The 25140-nt window shown below is 37.3% G+C and overlaps 1 protein-coding gene across 7 annotated transcripts in view; it reads left to right on the forward strand.

The window, feature by feature from the left end:
• The window catches only part of NCOA1 (nuclear receptor coactivator 1), a 144379-nt gene that overhangs the window by 4662 nt on the left and 114577 nt on the right, over window positions 1–25140 (forward strand). The window lies entirely within an intron of this gene.

The following is a 25140-nucleotide window of genomic DNA, read 5'->3' on the forward strand; positions in this document are numbered from 1 at the left end:
ACTTACTATATTAAATTACAAGATGCGTCCAACATAATTATTGGTACATAGTAAGACTTTAATAATTTCTTACATTTCCATAACCTAAACCCATCACCAAATTCTCTGATTCTTTTATTTGCAGTTTCTTGGGTTTCCCTCCTTATTTCTTTTTCTATAATCTGGGCCTCATCAACTCTGTGGGCCTGAGTTTCTTTATCATTAAATGAGCATATTGATCTGATTTCACATTTCTTCTTGTGCTAAAATTCTATGATTTATAAGTTTATAGCTGTTTGCTTGCATGTATTTGCCTTTCTAATTCATCCTACTTATACATATGTATATGCTGAAAAAAATTCCTTTCTAAAATGTTTTTTTATGTTAGTTTTTAGTGGAGACTCTGTGGACAAATTTCTCAAATGCAGATCATTTAAACTGTTATTGTATTTCTTATTCCAGAAAATTTGCTGCAGATTGCATATGTGGAAATGCTTTATAAACTGTAAAGTGCTATACAAGTGAAGAATGTATTATAATCCCCTGTAGATATCTTACTTCTTTGATTTTACATGTTTCGTTTTCTTTATTTAAATTGTATTTCCTTTACCTTTATCTCTTGACTTTCAAAAACAGAGTCAAAGCTGGTATGTTCTCTAGAAAGCTTGATTTTTATCACTCCCTTAGCATCAAATTACTCAGTTTATTCTCTATATTTCTTTCTTCCTTTCCTTCTTGTCTTTTTCTTTTTCAAATGAGACTCTCTTTTTAGTGTATACTGAATTGTTTTTCTTAATTAGATTAAGACATCCTTGAGATGGCACGAACAACTTTTAGAGTTGAGGGGTTTTAGTGGTAATATAGGACAACCTTCTTAATATTATAGATCAAAAGACTAAAGCCAGGCGTATATAGTAATTTTCATGGGTAATGTATGTAGTGGCATTATTTGGGCAAGAACCCAGGTATTTGACTTCTGACCTTCTTTATGAGAGTTACATTTTGCGTTTGAAAGGTATTACAAAGAGATTTTAAATTTTAAGAATTCTAGTAAACTTTTGAGTAACGTATAAGCTAAGAGGAAAGGAGTATTTTTATTTTTTGGCCCAAAATTGACTGTCAAATATTGTAATAAGGAATTAATTAAAGCTGCTCTCTCAGAAATTACAGAAGTGCCTAGAGAGAAATGTCTGCTTTTCTTGTATGGCACACATTGAGAGTCAGCAAATACTTATTGAGTGATGTCTCTGAGAGACTGTGTTCAGGAGCTGTGCTCGCTCTGCATATTATAGTTTATAAACAAAGAAGCAAGGCTCAGGGAGGTTAAGTGACTGTTGGAAGATTGCACAGCTTGTAGGTATTCAGGATGACACTTGAGTCTAGGTCTTCTGACCTGAAATCTCAAGCATACCTTTAAACTGGCTTCTGTACAAGCATGTTTGCCACACTTGGCCTCATGGTAGCCCTCTTTCCCTTTCTGGACTCTCTGTTTTGTAGATGTGCAGGAGGACTCCTGCGATCTCATTGCTTTCTGGTGACCTAGGAGCCATATATACCAGTTACTTAATGAAAGTTTCACTTTAAGATTTTCCTGCTGTTTCTTATCTCACCTTTGTACTTTAGTAATGTTGATTCTTTGGTGCTTCTGTCTTTGTAAGTTTATCTTTGAATGGTTGGGTTTGGATTCTTAGCAATAAAATACTGCCTCTCAAGTTTTGTTAGTAAATAACTAAAGCTTAGGGGTGTGTGTGTGTGTGTGTGTGTGTGTGTTTTCCCCACTTGGAATAAATTGCTTGGTCATTCTCTGTTTTTCTACTTATATTTTGAATGGTTAATCCTATTCCGATAGCTTTAATATATTACATCTTACATTTTTTGTTTGCCTATATGGTTAAAATATTTACATGCTTTTACTATCAAGCATAGATTCGATTATTTAACAGTAGAAGATATTCTATTGTGAATGTGTGTGTGTGTATAAAGATAACATACCATATTTGACCAGATAGTGGAAGGATGAAATGTCCTTGCTTTTTGAAAGCACCTGTAGGTGTAATACTGGCTTTACTTTGGTGAGTTTGGAGGGAACAAGGGAAAAGTTATTTGTTCTACAAAGTCTAAGTTGTACCCCCATCTCCATTCCAGATGGTACAGGAAGTCTGTAATTGAATTTGTAAGTAGTCACTCATTCATTCAAGACATAGTTATATGAGTACTTACTTTGTTCAAGGGCTGTGTTGTCAAAAGATAGGGAATTTAAATGATAAGATGTAGATCCTGTTCTTAAGGAGATTATGACCTAAGAGAGGTGATAAGATGAACACACAAATACCTATAAACTAATTGAATGAGATGAGTGCTATGAGAGAGGTACTGAAATAGTACCTTTAGGATTCAGGAAAGGAAGCAATTATTTTTCTTTGAGAGAGATCAGAGACAGGTTTTGTGGAGGGCTTGGTGGTGGACAAGAACATTGAAGGCAGGGAATGATTTCTATAGAAGTGAGGGTGAGGAGAGCAGTCTATTCAGGAAGAGTAAATAGCAAAGATGAAAGGACTGAAAAGCTTGGAGTTATTTAGGAGGTAGGAAGGGGGAAAGTGAAGGAGTGTGGCACCTGCTGAAGTGGGAGAGGGAAGGGAACCAGACGTCCTAGGTGCAGTAGCAAGACATTGAGGGATTTTAATGGAGGGGGGTGGTGGGGCACAGCATAGTATTTTATCTGGATGAAATGAGAAATGTCTGTTTTCTGAATTTATGTGGCTCTTTTTTTGACAGTATTTATACCCCCAATTTTATATTTTCATAGTTTTGGAAATGATTCCATATGTAAAGCTTACCACACTGGGAACTTACTCATTTTTATGTATATTTGAGAATAGACTATTTTTTTAAAAATTGATTTTAGAGAGAGAGGAAGGGAGGGAGAGACAGAAACATCAATTTGTTGTTCCACTTATTTATGCATTCATTGGTGGTTTCTTGTATGTGTCCTGACCAAGGACTGAACCCCCAACCCTGCTGCATCATTGGGACGACACTCCAACCAACTGGCTACCCAGCCAGGGCATATGTGGTTTTTTTGAAAGAAGTTAGTACGAAATCTTTTTCACTGGCTTCCACTTTTTCCCCCCCCCAGTATCTATTCTTTTTAAATGACATATTGCCATTTGGCATTATTTTTGTTGTTGTTAATCCTCACCCTAGGATATTATTTTCCATTGATTTTTAGAGAGAGTAGAAGGGAAGGAGGAGGGAGAGGGAGAGAGAGAGATCAAGAGAGGTAGGAAGAGAGAGAGGGAGAGGGAGAAACATTGATGTGAGAGAAACTCATTGATTGGTTGCCCCTGGCTTGCACCCTGACTGGGGCCAGGTATTGTACCTGCAACCCAGGTATGTGCCCTTGACCAGGAATCAAACCCGTGACCCTTTGGTGGGAGGGCCAACACTTTTAACCACTGAGCCACACTGGCCAGGGCATCATTTAGCATTGTTAATAGGATGCCATGGACTTGTTATTTAAGTGTATAAATGTGTCTTTGTATAAATATATCTCACTATATAAGTGAGATTGGTCATGCGAGTTGAAAGCCCCTGATTCTCAATATAGTTCATGATTTATTTTACTGATATATTTATGCCTTGCCATGTTCCAGAAAGGATTTAAGGCATGATATGTCATGAAGAGCCTTGGACCTTGTTCTAGCCCTATTATTTGACTGAACCATTAGCCAACATTACACTGAGGGAACAGTGTTGAAGACAAATGGTATCCAGAAGGTGCTTCAGTTTGTCTTTTGCCAAACTGGTAGTAATTCAGAGATGGATACAGTATAATTAGAGCACCTTTGAAGATAACTCCTCTAAACTTTGATAGTATGCAAGGCACTGATAGATAGAGAGCTTTGACCCTGGGAAGCCCAGGCCCATTTAGAGCAGTGGTCTCTACAGTAGGGTTTATATAAAATTATCTGGAAAATTTGATATATGTAAGGAAGTTTCTTTACTTTCAGTCAGTCTGTTTTGATGTTTTATAGTTTATAGGGGCATAAATAATTGGGTTGTTAGATTTATTATTTTAAATAATAGACTCTTAACATACTTTGTATTGCAGTAGGGAGTCACCATGCAGATCTTTTGTATAATACTTTATGGAAGAAGTTTACGGTCATTTTGAGGCAGAGGGCTTAAGAATTGTCTAACTTAAAGATGACTAACTCATTTTTCTTTCACAAAAACCCAAATGTCCCAAATTTGCTGACATTTTCTGGGACAAGTGGCTGTGAGTCGTATGCTACCTAGCAGATATTTTTGAAAAATAAACACTTAATCTGTGTCTTTGGGATGATGATAAATTCTTAACAGTTACTCAAAAACTAACTGTCTTTCAAAAACAAAATAAAACTCAATGTTATGGAAGAGGTTATTTAAAATGGATATTTGGAACTACATCCATTATTATTGTATTTAACTGCTGAAAATGGTGTGTGTTAACTTTAAGAACATTTTTATATAAATATATTTGAACTTGGAAACAACATTTTCTAACTTGTATAAAAACCTTATAAAGGAGGATTTTTAGTGGTTTTTAGACCACTGGCTGAAAATATGAAAGGCCAATACATTCTGATTGGTAAGAGCGACTGATTGTCATCAGGAAATATGGAAATGCACTAGTTGAATTTTAGCAAAAACCTTTGCATGATGGTGAATGGGATCAGAATTGAATATTATGTTTCATTCATTGCAGCAAGTGATGCAGTTCTTCCCTTCCGTTTTTCTCATCGTTGTGAAGTCTGTGTTTTGGCTGTGATAACCATTAGATCAGATCAAATAGTTATTTATTCTAAAAATGAACTGAATTTATAACCAGACTTTAAAGTTGCTGCATTACAGAATGTGAAAGAAAAGTTAAAAAATAAGAAACTGTATTCAATCGCATTACTCTCACTGAAAGTAGTGGTATAATATCCTAATATTTATTAGAAAGAGCACAAATCTGTGTCATCAGTAAGTAAAATAAATGTCTTAAAATTGTTTATTTTATTATAATGTCATTCTTTAAAATTTTCATTTTTGTGTATGCTTTACAAGGCACGTGATTTATTGTTCTGGTGTGCAACGTATGTATATAAATTATAAATAAATATACATATGTGGCTTTTTTTTAAACTGTGGGGTATATGATAAAAATGGTTATGACTTCTATATCAAAGTTCTTAACTAAGAACCCTTGGAGTTCATGGACTAAGAGTCTCTATATAGGCTTCAGGGAGTCTGTGAACACTCCGAAATTGTGTGTAAAATTTTGTGAGTCTATGCATTTCTCTGGGGACAGGGTCTGTAGCTTTTACCAAATTCCCAAAAGGGTCCATGACCCCTCCCCAAAGGTTAAGAAACTCTGCTGTTAAGGACTGAGACCTCAGTAACTCCGTTCATTCGGTCTTACCTCTTGCCAAGCTTAGTTGATCGATCTGATGTCACTACTCAAGCCTGCAGTATGACTGGGTTTGCAGTCTGTTTTTCCATTTTGTAATGGATGTGACTGCAGTGCCTTTGGCCTTTACAGATGTTTGAGCTCTATTTGTTATATAACTACCTGGCCATCATCACTTGGCTGCTTTTATATATCATTTCCCACTTTTATCCCCGCAAACCCCAGTAAAAAAGAGTGGACCTTTTGTGAGTATGGAGATGGAAATGCATACATGTGTAGAAGCCCAATATCAAGTATAGGGAGACCTGCTGGGTAGGTTGGAATTCACAGTTGCTGTGCTTTTAACTTTTAACCTCTTTCTAGCATCCGAATCTCAACTTTCTAGAGTCCTTAGGGTCTGATTTGACGTATGCTAAAAACACTTTTCAAGTTCTCTTAGCTCCTCAGATTTTTGTCCTCCCCCCCCCTTTTTTTTTATTCCTCAATGTCATTGTTCTAATTTAGGCCTACTTATTGGATAGTAACCAAAGTGGTCTCATTGGCCCCACTGAGTTCCTTTTTCAGTCTTTCCTAAACTTTGTTTTGGAATGATCATTGTAATTTTTATTTTCAGTGTGTTACTTTGCCTAAAAATCTTCAATGGCTCCTCATTACTGTCAAGATAAAGTTGTTCCTTAGCCTGGCATTTAAAGCTTTCCAGTATCTGGCACCAACCTGCTTTTCTCATCTCACTTCTCTCTCACTAGTCTTCCCCAATAAGCTGTTCAAAATAAAATTGTCAGTTTACTGTCCCCTAAATATCCCTTGGGCTTCTCAGTTTCCACCCCTTTATATATTCCTTTTCCTGGAATGTTCTACTTATCCTAGCCTATTCCTCCTGAAATTCTACCTGTCCTTTAAAGCTCAGCTCAGATTCCACCTTGCTTTTTAAGTGTTCAGACTATAATATTTGAAAGTAATCTCTTCCTTCTATGAACTCTTTTAATTTTAATTTTCCTTATTATTCATTTGACTTTATACTGTGGAATTTTTTTGTTTTCATGTGTCCTATCTCCCAATTTAGGGTATGTGAATAGCAAAAGGAGATCATGTTTTGTATTTTGTCCTTTGCAATGCGTTACACATGTAGAATTAAAATATTGGCAAGTCATATTGATTAAACCGCAATGCTAATGATGAATTTAGAGAAATAGACCTTTTTTGGTATATGTGCCTGGAATACTCACATCTAGGGATTCTCTTTACCCACTTCAGGGTATTTGAGAAATTGAATTGGAAATCAGATATTGCTTGGAGAGTGTGTAGTCCTACAGCATAAGAAGTTGGCTGTTAAGGGCTGTGTTCAGGACTGGGAGAGCCTGGTGACTCCCCCCATGGATACAGAGAAACATGTGTTCCTTCCTCTCTCAGTTGTGCTAGAGACACAAACTCCTAATGTCATGAAGATTACTACATTTCTGTGTTTTTCAACACCTCAATAAAATAATTTTTTATTGAGTACTTGTGTTTGAGTGGTAATATGGGGCACCATAAAGTTATTACATCTTAGGGTTTCTGCCCTTTAAAAAGATATAGGGAGTCTCAATTGCTTTAAATCATACATGAATTAAAAAATAATATAGAAGATGCCATATGGGCATATATAACTAAAACTAACCATTATAATTAGTTGCTAACTGAGAAATGTGGAAACTAGTCTAGCATTTACTATTTTTAGCACTCACTTGAAATTTATTTATCATGTGTCCTTTCCCACCAACCACATTGTAAATTATAGAAGGTAGAGGCCACTTATTACACTTAGTTATGTGCCAGTACCACAGTGCTTTCATAGTGCTTTACCCACAGTATACATACATAGTGTGTTACTGATCATGCCTTGGAACCTAGCATGGTCTGGGTAGGCATCCTGGAAGAAGTGGAATTTGAATTAGATTTGTAGGCTTTGGAGTGATGCTTATAGCATAGTTCCATGGAACCTGAAAAAAGGGTTCTGTAGTTAAAATAATAAAGTACATTTGGAACATAGAGCTTACTTGGTTACTGTGCCTTTGGCCCTGAAGTAACCCATATCACTTCTTCTCACAACCAAAAGTAGTAACAGGGCACTATTTAAGGGGCTAGGCAATGCTGGCTAGAACATGAATATTTGATGAGCAGTAATTGTCTTTGCCTCACCTAAGGAGAATTGCTTTCTTTAGAGAGATAACTATCAGAATCAGTAGATCCTGCCTGGAATTATTGAAATAAAGAGGAATTGTTTTTGTGTGTCAGTCTAAATGAGATTTTTATTGCTAAATTTATTTGTGAAAAGAACTTGTGCTGAATGGTAGTGGTTGGAACAATTAAAGGAGAAATTTTACTAATGTCTCTACGGGTAGGTATTATAAATTATTTTCGTTTAGATGGTTTTGCTACCATCTTTAGAGCTGAGATTTGAAACAGGTAGAAAGTGATAGACTTCAGTAAAGCTGATCCATATACTATTTGGTTGGTAAGTTATGGGGTGAGAAAAGTAATAGAGGGTAAAAAGGGCTTTCAGATACTATTGGAGACCTTTTGCTGTCTGAAGATTTCATACAATTTCTTCTTAGTTCCCTGGAAGTCTTTTTCTCCTCATCAACGTACTGCTAATTAAAATCAGTTTTCTCTATTTTTCATTTGTCTTTTCATGTTGGGTTTGATAAGGACTTTCAGATGGTGGTTAAAATGTTGACCAGCTATGCAGGACTATGAAGCCTAGACACTTATTTATACATGAGGCTTTCCCCCCCCCCCCCCCTCAGTTTTATTCCTGAATCATCTACTCTGAACTTTTTAGACCTTAGGCTTTCTTTCTGACATTCCAACAATTTTCTCCTTTTAAAATTAAAAAATTCACCCCAATAAATTTAATAAAGTGTTATAAAAAATAAAATTAAAAAATAAACCATGTATATAATACATGACTGTATTCTAATTACAAATTCAAAGAAATGGAAGGTATATAGAGGTAAAAGGAGAAAGCCTCTGTAGTGAATTATATGGTAGCTGTTAATTTAGTCTGTCTAGTATCCTCTCCCCCATTTCATGTCACAGTATCCTCCCCTTGGCCAAGGGATGGGCACGTGACCTAGGCTTGGTCTGTCATAATTCTCCATTCCTTTGGTCACAGTCATTGCTGCAGGGTGGCCATATGACCAAAGCAGGTTCAGATCTGTTCCTTGAGATTGAAAAGTAGATGTTGAATGAGGGCCAGGCTCATTCCATTGTTGTAATTTGCAGTTCCCTCACTACTGATAAAATTAATTATCTTATCAAAGGTTTATTGTATACTGGATTTCCCCTAAGTCTCTGTTATTCATTATTTGTTCACTTTCCTTGTGTGATGCTTGACTTTCTTATTGCTTCCTAGCCATATGAAGTAGTTATATTTACATGAGGCAGTTGTATTTATACTAAATAGGAATGGCTTTGATAGGCAGCTGACCCTGCTATTTAGTTATTTCAGACAGAAAGATATGTAATATTTACTATTCCAAACTCAACACTCACATTTTACATATATATCCCCCAAAAAATGTATATTAAATCTGAAAGAAACATCAATTAAGCTATCAGAAAAGAGTGTGTATACATTTTGGGGGGACACCATAAAAATGTATATTTAACAGCTATCCCTGGACATTTAGTCGGTTTACATCTAATAACTTTATATAGCTGCCCCATTCGTTTAGTTAACTCAGGGTTACATGTCTTAATTGGTTGCTTTATGTATGCTTAATTGAGGTAATTTTATGGCTCAGATAAATGTTGGGAAACTCATGTTTTGAGAATTTTCCAGGTCAAAATCATTGTGACTCTATTGAATGGTATAGAACTTTGGGATTCAATTGGAAGTTTGTCCATTGGTACAGAATCAGAACCTCTTTCAGAGGAAAATTTCAGCCCTGTAAGAAAATATTTTTTTGGCTCACCTCCATGGAGAGGTGGGTTGGCTGCATGCTTAGACATCTTTAGTGGTTAGGTTCCTTAATTTTCATAAGAGGATATTAACCTCATTCTGCACTTGATTGACTGCAATATATGGTCTACCTGTAATTGTCAATATAGAAGAGCTTCATTCTAGCAAGTATGTATCCATTTATTTTGCTGCCCAATTCTTATTAAAAACGTAGTAATCAGAAATAATACTTTTTGAGGATTGCTTAAATAAACACTTTTAATACATTGCTCTAAAAACAGAGTTTTTACTTGGATCAAGCCAGAATACCAGAGAGCTATGTATATTGATTGCATTGTTTTAGACTGGGGTAGAATTACTTTTACAGAATTGTTATTTGGTGTAATGCAATCAGCCTTTATTGAGAGCCATTAAAACAAACAGCTTTATAAAATTTAGTACTCCTCTTATGGTAGAATTCTTGTGATGATATTAATCTCCTTTATCTCAGTGCTTTGTTGATGCTGTTGTAACCATTGCTGTTGCTATTAGCAGCTGATCTGCAGGACTAAGATTGAACAAAAAATGAGCTAATAGTTCATGGACAAATATGCTTTTAGCTGAAGGCAAATGCTTTTGCCTGAAGGGAGACATCATTATGGATAAGGGGTTATGTAATGGTTAGGAGTGTGGGCTCTGGAGCCAGATTTCCTGGGCTCGAATCCTGGTTCTGCTACTTCCTAGTTGTGTGTTACTTAACCTCTTGGTGCCTCTGTTTTCTCATTTATAAAATGGGGATGGTAATTATGCTTACCTCCTCAAAGCTGCTGAGAGAATTTTGTGAATTTAAACATATAGAATGCTTAGACCATGCTTGGCCCAGGACAAGTGCAATGAAAATGAGCTGCTGTTGTTCCCCCCCGCCATTTAAAAAAATTGTAGTAAGATACACATAACATAAAATTTACCATCTTAACCATTTTTAAGTGTATGATTCAAGCTGCTTTTGTTTTTATCATCATCATTATTAGAACCCATGTAGTAATTTTTTTTCCAGGTCTTGGTACCAGGAAAAGCTTACTTCCTTTGACCAGCTGGTTCATTTGCATTACATAGTCATCATGATTCTTGCAACCTTTGGTATTTCTCTCTTTGAAGGGAGCTCAGAATCAAGTGTGTTGCTCTTCCCTGTATAGGATCTTGTGGCATATAGTTTGTGCAAATTTACTTTTGACTTCATTTTGTTTTCCTCAATTTTTCCTTGCCGCAGTCTTGTCACTTCTTTCTTTTTAATTCTAATGCACTCTGTGAGCTGTCGCAAATTCTTTTTGGAATAAGATAGAAATAAAAAGTAATCTTCATTACAGCATGTGCTCATTTTGAAATTTCAGATTATTTTTCATTTAATTTAAGTTGTTGGCTGCTTCTTGATAACAGGGAGGTGCTATAATTTTCATTAAGATATCTCAAATCTCATCATAGGATGGGCTACTTCTGGGAAGGTTGCTATTGACAGCTAATCCTGTTGATGGTGTGGGTTTTCTGTTAAGCTTTAATTACAAAAGTGTTTTTTCTTGGCTTTTTGTTGTTTGTTTTTCCCCTTGACCTTTGCTTCAGTCTTTTCTTGTAGATATTTTTCCTTTTTGGGGAGGGTCATTTTAAGAACTTGTAAACCCTAAGTCTTTAAAAATACTCTTCAGAATAAGACTTTTATCATAGGTGTAGCATTGGCAGAGAAAAAGCTATATGTGTTGTTATTGATTTTCTTTTAAAAATCAGGATGCTAATATATTGATTTTCAAGGGAAAAAGGAAATGTCCAAAAGCTAAAACATTCTCAGATATTCTGGTTATGTCCCTAGCATGTACTCTCTCCCAGCCAGATGTATGTGGGGCTGATGCCTTTTTTGTGAGGGCAGGGAATGAAAAAAATTTTTTTTTAAAAATCAGGATTGATTGAAATGTCTTTTTTAAAAATTAATTCTCATCCGAGGATATATTTTTATTGATTTTTAAAGAGAGAGGAAGGGGAGAGGGAGAGGGAGAGGGAGAGAGAAACATCGATTGGTTGCCTTTTAGTAACTAAGTGCCTCCCATACGTGCCCTGCCCAGTGATCAAACCCACAACCTAGGTATATGCCCTGACCGGAAATTGAACCCAAAACCTTTTTGGTGTACTGGACAATGCTCCAACCAACTGAGCCACCAGTAGGGCTGAAATGTCTTTTAAGTCTATTTTAAATTTATAGATTCCTTCTTCTTTCTCCTCCCCTCCCCCCCCCTTGTAATTTATCTATTGAATAACCTGGTTTATCATGTAGAATTTCTTACAGTCTGAATTTTGGTTTAGTTTAACATGTTTCTCCAGCCTCTATATACCCTGCAAATTGGTAGTTTGATATAGAAGTTTGATTAAGGTTTAATTTTGAGGTTGGGCACAAGATGACTATAGATGGTATTATGAGACATGTGTAATGTCTTTTTGTGATGTTATCAGCTGTTAGTATGGCTATTGGCTTTTGATTCGTAAAATCCTAAAGTGTCTAGATTAGAAAGGGGAAGCATTGCCTGGAAATGATAGAGTCTACTCTGTACACTGAGGACTCCTGGTGACCATCTGAGAATGAAGCAGTGTTGTGTGCAATCAAAGAAGACGTAGGTTTCAGTCTTGGTTTCCTTGTTTAGGAGCTGTTTGATATTGCATAGTTAACAGCAACAACAGTAGCAGCAGCAACCATTCAGTTAGTGCTTATTTTACACCAGGTTCTGTGCTGAGTGCTTTATATACATTGTGAAATCTAATCCCAATAACTACCCTGTAAGCCCAGTAGTCTTCATTTTGCATTTCACTTGGCTGAAAAGTAGTGAAGCAGGGATTCAAGCGTTGCTTGATCCCAGTCTTGTGCCCTTGATCTCTTTGCTCTCCCATATCTGTGAAAGTGGTATAAATATAGCTGCCTTATCTATCTTGTAGGGTAAATGAAAAATTGTTTCAAAGTACCTCGAAAAATATATGTTAAAATGAGAAGTGTGCTGGTTTGATAAAACACAAGGAAAGGTGGATAGGCGAGGCCTTTGCCTTTGGCGAAATAATAGTGAAAAATTTGGATAGAAAGAACTCTCTGGTCATTTCTAACTTCTGTTTCCATCACTATTACTGTTGATATGTGGGAGAGTTTCCTTCTCATTGAAATTGACAGTGATAGAAATTTTATGTGTGCTAAATGTCAGTGGTCGCTTAAGAGTCTCTGGGTGAATAGTGATGTCTTAGTTTTATTTCATGGGCTGTATATGTAGGCTTAGTACAGATCTTTCTAAGTGAAAGACCAAGAGTATAGTCACAGTTCTTTTTCTAAAAGGATAAATATTAAACGTAGGGTGAGTGTTAACTGAATTTGTAATGTTTTATTTCTTTAGCTAGATTGTGGGTATGTTACATATCTTAAAGTTATTTTCAATGCCTTTTTTGTATGTCTGAAGTATTTTATGATTAATAAAACCATTAAAGTGCTGATCACTAATATTTGCATGTGTAATAGACCAAGAAAGAAATGGGCATGAAGTTAGTACTGTTAGGACTAACCTTCAGCAGTTTGTTATCAATTTATAATTTTCAGCAATTTGTTATGATAAATTGGTAATGAGTACATGGAGAACTCTGTTGAGAAGAGATGTATGACCATTTCCAGCTCAGTGGCAAAAGGTGTTGTGATTGATGACTAATGCCTGCCTGGTGCAGACATGCAGAGTTTTAGGAATATGTGCTTTGTTTTTGCTAAACCTTGGTAAAGTGTTTATCAGAAAGTCCCATGGCTGGACCTAGACACCGTTTTCTTGCCACTCTGCTTCTTTTAATTCTTCTGTTACTCTGTCATATTATATTTCGTATGGTGGAATAGCTAGGATTTCATTGTGATATTCCCAAGAAAGATTTCCCATTTATTTTTATTTATTATTATTTTTGTAGAGTTATAATTCACATACCATAAAATCACCCTTTTAATGTATATAATTCCATGGCTTTTAGTATATTCACAAAATTATACAACTATAATCAATAATACCACACTATTTCATTACCCCAAAAAGAAAACCCATGGAATCATATAATATGTGACCTTTTATGTCTGGCTTCTTTCACTTTGCATGGTGTTTTCAAGGTTCATTCATATTATAGCGTGTGTCAGTCTTTCATTTTTTAAAGTTTTTTATTGATTTCAGAGAGAGGAAGGGGGGGAGAGAGAGAGAAACATACATGAGAGAGAAACATCGATCGGCTGCCTCCTGCACACCTCTACTGGGGATGGAGTGCCCTGACCAGGAATTGAACCAGTGACCTCTTTGTGGACGGGACAGCACTCAACCAACTGAGCCACACTGGCCGGGCAGGATCATTGTTTTAATAATTACATTCATCTTGCTATTTATGTTATGACATTTTAGTGAGTGAATCTTTATTGTGACTAACACTTTGGAATTTTTAGCTAATCAGGGGTATTTATTTTGAGAAATAAAGACACATCTAGTGAACAGAAAAACTTGTTTCTTACACTTTACTTTTGCAATAATATGGCCCTGGGTATATGTTTCAGATTTTTGGCTTTTGTCCAGTTTGTCTCAGGCTTATTCTTTCCTCCTACTGAGGCCTGTTGTTCTTAATCTAGCTTTTGTTTTCACATAGCTACTTCCCACTAGTCTATCATCTATATGCAAATTAATCGTAATAACATGCATTATTCCAGTCACAATGTCTCATGCTAAGTTAGTTTGCATTTTTCTTTCACTTTGTTCAGTACTTTCTTTCAAATGGTCAAGTCCAGAGTTCACACATAGTTAGACTTGGGTGTATAGGACTTTGCAAATCTCCTCAGTGCTGGTAGGGAAAGGAGAGACTGAAATACCTCTTGAGGTGGAAAAGTAAGAAAAAGAAAATGTATTTATGAATATTTTAAATGGGAGATATCTTTTAAAAGGAGTTGAATGATTGCTTATGTAACCAAATTCTTGTGGGAATTTCTTATATATCAGATTTCTTGATAGCCTCATCTCAACAGTGTTAAAGCCTCATAATAAAAAAATGATCTTACAGCTTCCCGAGTGTGACGGTGCCAGACTACCTAGAGTAGCCATCGTGACAGTCTGGCTCAGTTGAAAACTGCCTTTGCTAATTTTTTGTTTCTAGGATAGGGAGAAGGGAGCAACCCTTTTACCAAAAAACAAACAAACAAAAAACTGACAAAAACCCCTTTCCCTTCCTTGAAATCCCACAAATATGCAGGTTTTAGAAATTTACCTTGCTTTCAATGTTAAGAGATGACTTTTTGTTTGTTTTTTAGGATATCTGATGAAATTACAGAATATATCCAGAAAAAGAGCAAGTCATATCTGTGTTTGTTATTTAGCCACCTGTTAAAATCAAATCTATGGCCTGAATGAACGCTTTTCACTTTTTCTTCCCTAGTTTGAGCACTAGTAGCTACCTCCAAGAGAAGTCTTACTCAAAGGCAAACCTTGGTCAAATGTTGACAGACTAAAATTTAGGTGATAGTGCGTGTTGGGAGAACTTTCATTTTCAAACAGTGTTGAGCTAAGATGGTATTATCCTTACCAAAGCCTCATATGATGTGAACAGTAATGGGATAATCATTAAAGTTGACTGAGCTTTGTAATGGGAATTAGAAAACTTGGGTTCTAGTTCATGGTCTATTCAAAGTTCTGAATTTGAGCATCCACTTTACCTCTCTGGGATGTAATTCTTTAATCTCTAACATGAAGGCTTGGATAAATGGTGATGGAAGGAGACTTGACTTGGGGTGGTGAACACACAATACAATATACAGATGATGTATTGTAGAATTGTACACCGGAAACCAATATAATTTTATTAACCAGTGTCACCCCCATAAATTCAATGAAATAAATAAAGTGCTTAAAGTGAAAACATGAGGGCTTGGATATGATGCTCTCGTAAAATCTTTTCTGATTTAAAATGATCACATAATTACTACACCTTCCTTCTTCACTACCTCTAAATGTCTGTTTCCCTTTTTCTTGGAGGAAAAGTTAAATTGACTTTTCAACACCAGTTCATATGCTTGTGCAATTGCCCATTTCTAATTCTTCCATTTTTATTGTTGTTCATTCATTTATCCAGCAGACACTTATTAGACATGTACAAGATTTCAGGTTCTTTTCTGTCTGGGAAGAGAAATATCAAGAAGACATAGACTCTGTCCTCAAGGAGGTTACTGCCTAGTAGGGGAAGAAAAACATTGAATACAGGATAAGAAAAAAGTGATGTAACATGACAATGTGGTGGCACAAAGAGGAAGTGAATCTTTATTCTCTAGTCAAGTAAGGGTTTACAGAGGGGGACCCCTGGCCAGATTTTTAAAATTAAAACAACAACAACCCTGCCCCCCCCATAAAAGTACTAGATTCTTAATGCAAAAAGAATTCGAAAATGTAGATAAGCAAAAGCAGGAAAACCACTGTTAATACCTTGATATGAATCTCTTCCCACCCTTTTGAAAATGGGTTTTGTTTTATTATTTATTTTTAAAAGATTTTACTGTGGTAAAATACTCATAACATAAAATTAAACATCTTAACCATTTTTAAAGTACACAGTCCAGTGGTATTAAGTACATTCCATTGTTGTGCAAACAGAAACTTTTTTTTAAAAATTATGATTATTTTTACAAAAGTTTATTCTTAAATGTACAACAGGCTTCAAGACAATACTTCATTCTAGCTATAGGTGGCAAGAGATGTTATGATAGGGAATCCAGATGTTAAAACAGGAATGGAATTAAGGATTGCCATTGCCCCAGGCACAAGGAATAATTCACTTTTGTCAGATTTCTTAATTCCACCTGTGGCCAGGGGGCCCTTCCCTGCAGCCTTCACTTTTAGCTCCTCGGGCTTCTTCTCCTCTTTCTGCTTCTGCTCGAACGCCTCATCTTCCCCGTCATCTCCTAGGGCTGCTTCTCGTGGCGAGACATGGTGCCTGCTGCCAGAAACTGGGTTTTAAAGGATGCCCAGAAGACTAAAAAGAGTCAATCTGGGGGAGGAAGCATTAGAGACAAAAGGAATGATGAATGCAAAAGGTCTGCAGGTCTGCAAAAGCATGTTGTTTATGACCGATCGGAAGTAGGTGTGATTGGACCATGAGGGATATTGGATGGGGAATGGGAGATGTTGGGAGTCATCAGTCATATCATGGAGGACTTTGAATGTGATACTAAGGCATTTAGAGTCTGTCTGTGGGAGTTGACAGCCAATAAAGGGTTTTAAAATGGGAAAGGGACAGATTGATGATGTGATTTGCATTTTAGAAAACTTATTCTGGCCAATTTCAAGAAGGCAGATCGAACACTCACTACCGTTATGCTTTCCTTCTTCAGATCTATAGAAATAGTAGAAAAAAATATATGTACCCATATGCAGAAATAAGAAGGGGAATTCTCTCTAAGTCAGAAACAGTGAAGAATTTCTGAAAATAGGTCCTGTGGGTAATGCTCATATCCAGAGGCAGGAAGGGTCCCAGAGTAATCAACAGGGTGATTCATTAGCAATACTGCAACATGAGCAGCCGAGCAGCCCCAGTCTCTATACATTCTAACACCAATTTGGGCCAAGCAAAAGTTCTGTTTCCATGTAGGAACTGCATATAGGAGCTTGGGTCCATAAGACCGGGGAACACCCTGGGAAACTGGCTGTACCTCACACTTAGAAGACCAGGCACTGAGGCAAATGGTCCTGTGTTGTGTTCTCCACTCCTACTGAAAGCAGTATGAAATGAGTATTATTCCCTGAATGAACTGTACCAATAGAAGACAGCAGAATGTAACAGAATCCCAGATACAAAGATAAGAATCTTCAAATGTTTCAGGAAAGCCAACACCATGACAGAGAATCAACAAACAGAAGAGCTTAGGGTCAGAAGTTACTAGAACAGAGTAGCCAATCATTTTAGAGAGAGGGAATTTACTATGTTCTTAACAAAAGCAAGTGATTATAAAACAAGGCATTTATTAAAAAGAGTCAATTAGAGATCTGGGGAATGAAAAATACCGTAGTTGAAATGGAACAATCATTTTGGTGTCTGTGGGGGATGGATTAGAATGGTGCATGATTGGTAGCAGAGAGAACAGGCTCTTTCTGGTGGTTCAATGATATTATGAGATCCTGAACTACGATAGTAGCAGTAGGGATAGAACTGAGGAAACAAATATGAGATATTAAAAATAAAGAATAAGACCAATTGGGTTTGGCAATGAGAGAGAGGGAGCGATCTAGAATAGTCCTAGTTTCTTGATTGGTTGAGTGGAGAGGTAATATTGCTAGAAACCCAGGTAGTAATTCAAGAGTAAAAGTGTTTTGGGGATTGGGGATAGAGGATACTATTCTCTCAATTGGACATGTTGAGATTGAGGTACCTGTAAGACAACCAAGTGGAGAAATGTCTGTTAGACTAGTGGATATATGGATTTGGAACTCAAATATTTCACCTTGAGCAAGATTTGGAAGTCGTATGTAGGTGATAATTGTAGTGGATCGAATGCTCATGCATGAGGTTGCTCAGGAAGAGACAAAATGATCACTACCATTTGAGAGGTATGTGGAAGAAGACAAGCCGGCACAGGGGAGGGGGAGGCAAGAATGGCTGGGGAGTATGGGGCACCAAGAGTAGTGTCCCAGAAACCAGGGAAGTAGGGAGTGATCAATGATTCCAGGTTATCAAAGGGCGAATAAGGGCTAAGCAATGATTTGGCAGTTACGAGATAACCGTAACAGGAGCAGCTTCTGTGGAATGGTGGGGCTAAGACCAGATCACAGTGGGTGGAGGAATAAATGGAAGGTAAGGTGGCAGAACATAGATTCTGCAGACATAGGTTCGTAGAGGAGTGAGAGCTGTGAGAGCTGGGACATGGGGGTGGGATGCAGGGCTGAAGGAGAGGACGTTGTTTATTAGACCTCTTTTCTTCTCTAGCCTCTCCTCTCTACTAGTTTCTTACCCATTTTTTATAAACATTGTCATGTGTTTTCTTTCATTCTCTTCTAACCTTTCACCTCCTCCCATTTAATTTTTAAACTTTTCTCCCAACGCTACATTTTTATAGCAGGTGTTTTCTTTTGTCTTTGAAAAGATTCATATGATAGCTTACATTCTTGTTCATCAATTCATATGTTCTCCTTAGCTACTTGATACTGCAAGTCTTTCAGGGTCTTTTTGTGTCTTTAACTTGACCACAGTGTCACACTGCAGATGCTGGATTAAGAGTCCTTGAAAATAAATTGTATAAATACAGAATGGGGAAATCCTGTTTTGGAATATTTCTAGCAAAAAAAAAAAAGTGCATTTTAGATAATTAGAAGTTTGATATGACTTCTGGGCAAATTTGGGCAACCTTGAAATGCATTAATTGTGAAGTACTATGTTCAGATTACAGGAAGAATTAATTATTCTACCCCAGTGAAAATATATATCATTTGTCGTTCTATTTTAACCCAAAATATCATAATTAAGAGGGACATTGGCAAACTAGAAACTTGTTCAGGAGAGGGAGAAAATGATGGGGTTGAGTGCTGGTCGCCAACAAGTATCTGTTCTTTCTTTCTTAGTAACACAACTCTTATAATGTTGACACTTCTTTAAGCCCCCAAAACAACATTTCTCAGCAGCTGTAAACAGAAGTCTTTGGGTGGGGCTTCTAGGAAAACTCTTTAAAGGAGATATACTCATCTGAGAAGCCTCAGAAAGAACTCTTGTCCCTTCCTCCTCTCTTCTGCCTAGGACATGAATGTGACTTCTGGAGTTTCAGCGACGATCTTTTGACCATGAGGGATGACTGAGCATAAATGCCATGGAGTAAGGCTGACAGAGTGAAAAGGTAGAACAATTTGGGATCCTTGGTGACTATAGAGCTTCCAATCTGTCCAGACATACCTACCTCCAGATCTTTTAAGTGAGGGAAAAATAAACCTCTCTTTTCTAAAAGCCACAAGTTGTTCATGCGCAACTGAACCTATTAACTGACACAGGGCCAGTCCGCTTAGCAGGCAGAAAAGAGGTTGTGACCCAATTTGGAGTTTCCAAGGTTGACACAAAGGGGAGATTTTTCTGAAAAATATTTTAACACTAATCTAAATAAATTCTGTGAGAAACTTTCTTTGATTTTGGAAGAACATGGCCATATCTCTTGTAGGTATGAGCAAATAGAAAAATCATAGGTGATAAGATTCAGCAGTTCAGAAGAAGGAATAATTTGAATATTCATAGCAGATAGCTCTCTGCCAAATAGTTATGACACTGCATCAGATGTAAAAAATTCAAATTCTTAGACTCAGTGAGATTTCAGATTCTGAGAACAGAGAAGGTTGCAGATTTGATCCCCCATCAGAGCACATACAAGAAGCAACCAGTGAACACATAAATGGGTGGAACAACAAGTCCGTGTTTCTCTCTCTCCCCCTCTCTGTCTCTCTCAAATCAATCAAATATTTTTCAAAAACCACATTGCTTTATTATTTTCATGCAGTTCTATCAGTCAGGAATTTGGGCAGGGTTGGCTAGGGGATTCTTCTGTTCTTTGTGGCACCAGCTGGGATCACTCACCCTGCTGGTAGCCGGGCTGGACAGGACAATCTAAGAAGGCTTCACTCACATGTCTGGCACTCTGGCATGCCTCCATATGCCTCTCCACAGCATGGTGGTTACAGGGCAGTCGGTTTATTATATGGTCTCTAGCTTCCAAGAGGGACAAAGGGGAAGCTGCCAATCCTCTTGTTCTCTGGAGTTTCCAGAACATCACTTTTACCATATCCTGTTGGTCAAGGCAAGTCACAAGGCCAGCAAAGATCCAAGGAACTGGGAAATAAGCCACATCTCTTGATGGGTGGAATGATGCGCACATGCAGAAGGGAGGAATTGATGGTAGCCATCTTTGAAGAATAGTATGTGGCCATACCAACTACCACAGTATCTATTTTTAAATTTTATATACATAGTTTTATTGTGATGAATCTTCTTTATCTTGTATTTTAATTTGTAACCAATTCAAGTCCTTTTAGAAATGCAGGTTATAAATACTACATAAAAGTTACCTTAATTTAATGAGAAAAGAATTGGAATATTGGGGGCCAAGCTAACTACCAGTCTTCTTGTCGCTCACTATAAATTTATCTTGGATTAAGAAGCATCTTGGATTATTTAGAGTTGAAAATCTTCTAAAACATTTTGCTTAGTTATTGGGGCTGTCTTATGAGAATTTTTTTCTTTAGTTTAGCTTCCCTGATTTGGAAGGTTACTGATTCATGTCCGTATTCCCCCTCCCCCCCAATAAACTTTGTGGAGCACAATCTAGCAAAGGCTATCATAATTTAAAATGTACATACTCTGACTCAGGTATGCTTTACAGCATTGTCAGTAGTGGCAAAATATTGGAAACAACATAGGAGTTCATTAATGAGAGACTGATTAAATATGTAAATGTATAAATATAAAATTATGAAATTGTTAAAAGGAAGTGTGAGGGATTTTTATAAAGAATGATATGAAATAAACTTTAAGATACATTGTCTTAGTATGCCACCACTTTTTAAAAAATATATATGTAAATGCTTTTATATATGTACAATAACTATTAACGCACAGTAAATGAGGGAAGGGAGCTGGGTGATTGGGGGAAACTTCTATTCACTATAACCCTTTTGTACTGGGTACATATATTAACTGCTGTAAAAATGAACATTTAGCCATGGCCAGGTAGCTCAGTTGGTTAGAGTGTCATCCCAGTAAGCCAAGGTTGTGGGTTTGATCCCTGGTCAGGGCACATAAAAGAAGCAACCAGTGGATGCATAAATCAGTGGAACAACAAATCGATCTCTCTCTCTTTCGCACATACACAAATCAATAAATAGGAAATAAAATAAAATAAAAATTAACTTTAAAATATGCTCTGATGAGGGTGTGGAGAAAAAGGAACCCTAGTACACTGCTGGTGGGAATGCAGACTGGTGCAGCCACTATGGAAGGCAGTATGGAGTTTCCTCAGAAAATTAAAAATTGACCTGCCATTTGACCCAGTGATCCCACTTCTAGGAATATATTCTAAGAAACCCAAAACACCAATCACAAAGAACTTATGCACCCCTATGTTCATAGAAGCGCAATTTACAATAGCTAAGATCTGGAAACAGCCCAAGTGCCCATCAGTAGATGAGTGGATCAAAAAGCTGTCGGACATTTACACCATGGAATACTACACAGCTGTAAAAAAGAAGGCCCTTTTATTCTTTGGGACAGCATGGAGGGAACTGGAGAGTATTATGCTAAGTGAAATAAGTCAGTGAGAGAAAGACAAGTATCTTATGATCTCACTTATATGTGGAATCTAATAAACAAAATAAACTGATGAACAAAATGGATCCAGAGACGTAGAAGCATAGAACAGACTGAGAGATCTCAGAGGGAAGGTGGGGTTGGGGGATTGGGCGGGGAGAGATTAATCAAAGAGCTTATATGTTTATAAGCATAACACATGGACACAGACACTGGTCTGGGGAAGGCCTGGGGGTGGGGTGGATGCAGGGTGGAGGGGATCAATGGGGGTAAAAAGGGGGCATCTATAATATTTTCAACAATAAAGAAAAAAATTTAAAAAAATTTAAAAAATGCTCTGATAGTTTTATTTCATTTGTTGGTTATCTTCTTGTGTAAGGCAGAATGTTGGAAGCTCTATTCATAGAGGAGTAGTCTGGCTTTAGGGAGCCTAAAGGAAAGTTTAAACACGTGTAGCAAGTAACTAGGCTCTTTGATGTGAGTTTTTATTTTTGCATTGTCCAGATACTTTGCCCATTATTTTTATTGGATTGCTTATTTTCTTATAACTGTATTAAAAAGTTCTTTATATTCCAGCAACAAGTTCATTAGATTTTTTTTTTGCAGTTATTTTCTCCAAGGCTGTGGCTTGTCTTTACAATTTCATAACACTGCCATTTCAAGAGCAGAAATTTAAAATTTTAAGTGCAAAAATACCAATTTTTTTCTTACTGGTTTGTGCTTTTGGTGTCATCTCTAAAACTCGTTGCCTAACTCAGGTTGGCAAACTACACCCATTCAGCCCACTTCTTGTTTTAGTAAGGGAGGTTTTGTTGGAGTATGGTCATGCCCTAATGTTTACAGGTTCTCCAGGGCCACTTCCTGCTGTAATGACAGCTGTGCATTTGCAACAAGACTGTATAGGCCACAAAGCCTGAAATATTTATTGTCTTGCTCTTTGCAGAAAAAGTTTGCCAACCCTTGCGTCCCCCCAATTTTCTCTTTTGTTTTCCTTCATAAAATTTGCATTTTAAAATATTTAGGTGTTTTAATTTTTATATAAGATAGGACATGTGGATTGAGCTTCCTTCCCTCCCTTCCTCCTTCCCTCCCTTCCTTCCTTTTTTCATTTGTAGGCTTTTATTTCTTTCTCTTACATTATTGTACTTGCAGTCCAGTACAGTGTTGAATAGGAGTTGTGAGAGTAGATGTTCTTGCCTTGTTCCCAGTCATAGAGGGAAAGCATTTCGTCTTTCATGATTATGTATGATATTAGCTATAGACTTGTTATAGATTCATGTGTTATGCTGAGGGCGTTCCCTTCTGTTTCTAGTTTTCTGAGAGTTTTGAATCATGAATGACTGTGGGTTTTTCTTTTTTGCATCAATTAAGGTGATCACTTATGTTTTAGTCTGTTGATATGGTGAATTATATTGATGAATTTTTTTTCCTTTAGAACTAATGCTGCATTCCTGGGATAAATGTTATTTGATCATAATATATATTCCTTTTTTTAGTATTACTGGATTCATTTTTCTAATATTTGGTTAAGATATTGTGAGAATTACTTAATGTTACAAAAACTGGTGGACAGTTTGGAATACAGTTTAGGTGAGAGTCAGGTCTCATTCCATACGTCGTTTGGAATGAAGGAGTCACACAATTAGCCCAAAGAAAAGTGAAAGTCAGACTATTTATCTGCTGTCATGGAGGGGGAGAAATTTCTAAACAGAGAAATAATAAAAGAAAGAAAGACAATAATGGACAAATCTGGCCACCTAAAAATAACTTCTGTATTAAAAGCCAGTGATAGACTGAGAAAATGTTAAAAGTAAGTGAAAGAAATAGTATCTTCACATTATAAACAACCTACATAAATGGTTAAGGAAAACAAGACCCCTCCCCCCACATGGGTCCAGAAGAGGAAAAAGGGCAAATCTGGAAAGAGAGGCAGTGTGAGCTGTGGGAGAAAGGCTGATAACGACATGTAAAGAGCTACTGGAGAGCATTCAGCGTCTAAGTGGATTTGAAGACCATAATATTATAGCAGGATCAGTCTGTGTGTGTGTGTGTGTGTGTGTGTTTCTAGCAGGTGATTGAATTGTCCCAGGATTAGGAATTTGAGGGTGGTGAAGTGGAAGAAAGGTAGCAGACTAGGTGGGTTGATAGCTTGGGTGATATCCAAAATTTTGAGACTGGTGATAACACAGCAGCTGGAGAGATGAGAGTAGGTAAAGTGCATGGAAGGGATTGAGTGTGGACCCAGGTTAGAAAAAATAGAGTAGAATACTGAATGACAGAGAGGGGAAGGCAGCCAGGTGGCATGAGCCTGAGGGAAGGAATGGGGTTGCTTATGAGATAGGGTCTAGAAATGACCTTGTGGGGAGGGTCAATCTACTGCCTTAGCCTTCACTCTAGAAAGTTCTTTTCAAGAGCCATAGCTCAGTGGCTGAAAGGAGTGTTCAGTGATAAGGCTGAGGATTTAGAGGTGATCTGCTATGTCAAAGGGGTTTCCAGAGGTCTCTGGAGAAAGGGTTGGAAGGAAGGGCAGTAGTGGGGGAATACATGAGTGGCCGAGAAAGCATAGAGATCATTGTGGGCATGAAAATAGGAGAAAGAGTAGTTGGCCGTAACGGTTCATGTTTTGAATAAAGCCCAAGGGTGAGAAGGGTGAGAGCAATGGGTAGAATTAACTAGCAAGATTCCTGCATTGACCTGTGGTATGATGATTGTTTCTGGAGTTTGATCCACTGTGCCTTTGTGATCCAAAGGGAATATAGTAACCCTGGGTGGTAAAGCCTAAAGCAGTAAAACTCTAAATAATGAAAACCGGTAAGGCTCACATTTCTTAAGAATTCTCTTACAGCCCAGCCGGTTGTGGCTCAGCGGTTGAGCATCTACCTAGGATCCAGGAGATTGTGGTTCGATTCCCGGTCAGGGCACATGCCTGGGTTGCGGGCTCGATCCCCAGTCGGGGGCGTGCAGGAGGCAGCCAATCAGTGACTCTCTCATTATTGATGTTTCTGTCTCTCTCTCCCCCTCTCCCTTCCTCTCTCTGAAATCAATAAAGATATATATTAAAAAGAATCCTCTTATGTCTGCAAAGCCCCCACTGTTTGGCTTTAGCTTTGAGGTAGAGTGGGAAGATACAGCACTACCATTAGCGTGGTAAAATCCAGTTTGTCTTATCCCACTGCCAGTGACCCAGAAATGAATAGTAGCCATCACAATGGGTACTTCTTTACCATAGAGACTGTCTTCTGCTGGAAACCCTGTTTCGTCCTACTGTTCTGTTTTACCTGAAACTGGGTACTGAGGCTACTGCTGCTGGGGTGATGTCAGAAACTCTGCTAAGTGAGCTAGTAGTTGCTAGCCCTGTGTCCCCTTGGAATGCCAGTGCAATGCAAATACATTTGCTGAATGCCTCCTTTGGGGGTCTGACCGTTTTAAAGCTAGTAACTAATTACCTCTTATCAACTTT

This window comes from Miniopterus schreibersii (assembly GCF_964146895.1).
Source record: "Miniopterus schreibersii genome assembly, chromosome: 13".
In the NCBI taxonomy this organism is placed as follows: Eukaryota; Metazoa; Chordata; class Mammalia; order Chiroptera; family Miniopteridae; genus Miniopterus; species Miniopterus schreibersii.